Below are 5,299 nucleotides of genomic sequence, written 5' to 3'. Positions count from 1 at the left end.
AAGCCGGTCCCTCCTATGACACGTGTCAAACGAGGGAGGAACGTCATATCATCAACCGGCATTGAACCTGACCCGCCAAGAATGTTTGATACTCTGGGTCATGGTTCATACGTAGGCACTAAGAAATTGTACAAGAGTCATGTAATGACTCGAATTTAAACCGTCCAAACCGTGTTCCCCCTTTAAGTGAATCATATAACAAAATTTTGCACTGAAATGATTTCCTAAATCGCGGATTGGTAGATATTTATTGGACGGTTGAAATGCAAAATAGCTGAAGGCGATCCTGCTTAGATACAATTGTCCATCAATCAAACTCAAATCTGATTTTAGGCCTACGGATGCGGATTGCAGTACCAACGTCACTTATGGCCGGTGCTACGTGGGCCTCACCAAGATGCATGTTTTTTTTTTAATCCACACCGTCCATTCATTTTACTCGCTCCTCATGAGCCCACAAATGAAGGAGATCCAAATCTCAGGTGGACCACATCACAGAAAAACGATGGTGATTAAACGCCCGCCGTTAAAAACTTCCATCCAATCTGTTGATTATGTTCCACAGACATGGATGAAAGTAAAACACAGATACCAGTTTGATTCAAAACTTTTGCTTTTTAATAAGTTTTTAATGGTCAGTGCTCAATCAACACTATTTTACTGTGGTGTGGCCCACCTGAGATTTGGACCTGCTTCATGGTTGGGTTCGTGCCTTAAAATGAGCTGAGAAAATGGATGGACTTGTATAAAATACATACGTAGGGCGGGGCCCACAGATCACGGGTCGGTAGTCGCGTCGGTATTGGCAGGGTCAGCATGCTCGGTGAGCTGAGAATTTACAAAGTACAATAAAAGCTTACTAAGTAATTCAGTAGGCAATCGGATTTCCCACGGACGTGGGTGGGACCCTAACTGTGGGGCTCACAGTGAGGTATGTGGATGAATAATTTCGAAAAGATCATTTTAAGGCATGCTACCAAAAATGAAGTTGATCCAAATCATAGGTGGACCACACTGTAGGAAACAATTGTGATTGAATCTCTAAGGTTAAAAACTTCATAAATTCCACTAGAATGTTTATTTGCTATCCAATCTGTTGATAAGGTCACAAAGACCTCGATGAAGAGACCACACAAATTTCATCTTGATACAAAGCTTTTGTGGTCCACAAGAGGTTTTTAATGGTCAATTACCACTGTTTCCTTACCATGTCCCATCTGAGATTTGGATGATGTCTTAAAATGAGCTTTCAATGCAGATGGAATTTAGTCACATACATCATGGTGGGCCCACAGTCAAGGGATCCACGAAGCCCTGCCCGTCCAATAACAAGTTGCTGCTACCAGTGTCAGTAGGCAATCCGCATCCCACAGTGGGGCCTACTTTTGATAGATCATTTTAGACCATGAGCCAATAAAGGAGGTGATTGAAGGCTCAAGTGGACCACACCACAAGAAGAAATGGGGATTGAATTCCTACGGTTGAAAACTTCCTAACGCCCACAGAGATGTTTATTTGTCATCTAACCTGATCCTAAGGTAACATAGACATGTATGGAAAACGTAAATATCAGCTTGTTCCAAAACTTCTGTGCGCCCAGAAAATTTTCAACGGTAAGCTTTCAATCTCCACTACTTAATGTGGCGTTGTTCACTTGAGCCTTCAATCTACTTTCTTTTTGGGCTCATGGCCTAAAATGATCTGTCAAAATGAATGAACGGCATAGATAAAACATTTACATCACAATGGGCCCCACAGGATCTCCTTACAGGACCGTCAGTATCTAGCTAGGTCCTAGTGGGGGGTAGTACCCAATCCTAATATGAGCAAAAAATCAGGATTCATGTTGTGGCCCACTTTGAATGCACTTGCATGAGCTCCAATTTTCAAATTATTGGGATTCATGAGCTGTCGCTGGTTGCCAACCTTACACATAACTCCTTTCTCCCATCCCTGTTTTGGGCAGAAGACCTGAGCATTTGAAAGTTTAAGATTTTATTTTTTAAATTCTGCATGTGTTTGTGTGTGGATGTGCATGGGTCTACACGCCAGCCTGGCCAATCATCAACTCACACAATCACCTAAAGAAGAAGAAACGCTCTCACTGGACAATACTATCTGATCAACGGCTGGTTTGTGGGCATTGAATATAGACAGATGCTTTTTCTTTATCGTTCCTTTACTTTTCTACGACCCATTTGCCAACACATGGTAGGATAGTCAGAATAGTCGCATCGGATAAGTTCATCAAGGAGCCCACAAGGTGGCCTTCCAATCAGAGTTGTTTCATGGGCCATTAGTACATTGTGGGGCCCACCAACCGTCCAGATTGGGTATTCACCATCCATGTGTAGGTGAAATAGATAGAAGTTGGTTCTAGCGGCAAATGGATTGGGTCAGATTGATGGGGGTCCCACACTAACCACGTTAATGATGGGGTATATATTTTGGTCCAGACCCAACTCATCAATATTTTGGACGGGTCAAAATAAGAAGCACAATCCGTTCTCACACAAATGATGACCATGTCTAGGCTTTAAATATATTTGAAATTTCAAGGTTGAGATCTCAGCTGGGGTCTGGGTCGGGCACAAATTGGACGGCCGCGGATTGGGTACTACCCACACCACGACCTAGCTAGAGATGGACGGTCCTGTCAGGGGCTCTTAGGGTCCACCATGATGTATATGTTTTATCCATGCCATCCATCCATTTCGACAGATCATTTCAGGCCATTAGCCCAAAAAGGAGGCAGATTGAAGGCTCAGGTGGACCACAACACAGGAAGCAGTGGGAATTGAAAGCTTACCATTGCAAACTTCTCGGGGGCAAGAAATTTTGGATCAAGCTGATATTTATGTTTTACCTTCAAATTGGTTTATGTGGCCTTAGGATGGAACATAAACATCATGATGGGCCTTAGGAAGTCACTGATTCCTTTGATGTGGTCCACTTGAGCCTTCCATCTGCCTCCTTTTTAGAATCATGGCCTAAAATGATCTGTCAAAATGGATGGACACTATGGATAAAGCATATACATCACAGTCTACAGATCCCCTGACAGTACCGCCCATCTCTAGTTGGGTCCAGGTTAGGGTAGTACCCCAATCACGGCCCAAATTCGACAAGTTGGGTAGATTTTGAGAGGTCCCACCAAACCCATTTGGAAATCGTGCAACTTATAATTTAAACCCACTTCAAATTGTCCCAATTCAGGTTAGCCCCTTGTTTTGTGATGTTGGGTCCAATGACCTGTGGGTTCCAATAGGACAAAAGCCCTAGGATGCAACACGTTAAGCTAGGCCATAAAGCCATTTGAGATCATACATAACATACCACCACGCTCTGTGAAGGTTGCCCTTTCCAAGGGTCACCCCTTCCATGACATGAACACAAGACGTAGTACTGCCTCTGATACCAGATGTTAAAAACCTAAGAAATACACCAAAAGATCTGTTGGAACGCATCTTGCGAGGTTGCAAGTCATTGGTGGACCCAATCCATTTACACTTACAATATCCTCAAAATAAGCAGTCCATAGACATATCCCAAAAATGAAATGAGGTTGTAGAGGAGTAAACAAGTGAGATATGGGTGCATTTTTTTAATACATAATGTTGAACACAACTTCAAAATTTGCAATCTAAAGAGGAATTTAGGAAAACACAGCTCCACACTACTCGTATGTGCAACTAATTGGTGCGTGGGGCCCACCATGATGTTTGTATGACATCTCTCCCGCTAGCAAGGTTGTCCCATCATGAAAATGGAATGCCCCAAAAAAATCAAGTCAATCCAACCATAAGGTGAGGCACACCCTAGAAAACAATGAACCACTCCACATTCATGTGGGGGCACGAACATCATCCTTGTGGCATCCCATTTTCATGGTGGGATGACGCAAGGAAAGGCGTGAAACAATAATGGGAAAGATCATTGTCTTTCCAAGTAGTCAAAACCTTGAATCTGCAAGATAAAAATGAAAATTTGAAATTATATTATTCAATAGTAATCTTGGAATGTCCAATTACACCACTTATATGAAAGACTGGAACCCTAATATAAGTCATGATTGGACTAGAATAGGACTTACCCGAGATGGTAAGTTTTGCCAAAAATAGAAAGTCATAAACTAACTTCACTAAAGGATTCCCATAATCAATCTCTAAAGAAAAACTGAAAGCTAAAACTCTAAAATGAAGGAGATACGACAAATTTAAAAATTACTAAAAATAATATTTTTTTCCTCGAAAACTGCAATTTTGAACTAGAAAGATGCATTTTCTCATGAAATGGACCGACATGACCCGCTACGGGGGTTGGTTGACTCCGAATGGCCCACTACATAAAGATCGATAGGTTGTGCATTCTGTGACGATAACTGGATCAAAAGTTATAGCTGATTTATGGTCCAAACTTTGAACGACAATTTCTCCATTTCCAAAATGAAATCTTCAATCTGAGCATGCCTAGGTCCCAATTATGTACTGCCCTACATAGGACCGGGACCAGATCTGATGGACTACGTCCGCTTCCATTCAAGCTTCTTTTGGTTTAGCTATGCCAAGAATATATCTGTGGCCCGCTCTACATAATGGGACAACCTTGCTGGACGGGAAGAGATGTCATAGAAACACCATGGTGGGCCCCACACACCAACTAAGAATGTAGTAGAATTGAGATAGCCAATAACATTTCTCGTCGATAAATATAGCAGAACTGAGGTAGCCAATTTGCCATATCATGTAGGGGCATTTTAAGAATAAATGGGTTAACTTTCTTCCATGGGCCTGCCGCTTTTATTTTGAGAAAAAAAAAAAAAACGGGGCAGCCTAATTAAGATAATAACATTGTACGAGTGCTCACAGTTGCATTGAGACACTTAAACTGTCCAGTCAATGGATCTAAGACTGTCCATTAGGTCCAACACACATTTCGTGTGCTGCCATGCAAGTATCACACCAATCTGTTGATCTTAACCATCAGATCAATGGCCTCGAATGTGAAGACAATTTGTAAAAAAAAAAAAAAAAGGTCTAACCAACAATTGGATCCATCTATTTTATAGCTCCCATCACGGATTGCTTATGATTCTTTTAGAATCGCTTCTGTTATGCATTCCTAACCCATCCATGGGTTGGAAAAAGAAAAGCTATAAAAGAAAGGCCGAATCTAGGATGGATTTGATCATCACATCTTATTTTTGCATTGTAGCTCTTGAGATATGTTCTGGACTTAATGGACAGTTCATATCTATCTCTTGGACTGTCCAAGCTAACCGAAGAAACTAGAAGCACTA

Source organism: Magnolia sinica, chromosome 19 (genome assembly GCF_029962835.1).
Source record: "Magnolia sinica isolate HGM2019 chromosome 19, MsV1, whole genome shotgun sequence".
NCBI lineage: Eukaryota > Viridiplantae > Streptophyta > Magnoliopsida > Magnoliales > Magnoliaceae > Magnolia > Magnolia sinica.
This window is presented reverse-complemented; position numbering follows the sequence as displayed.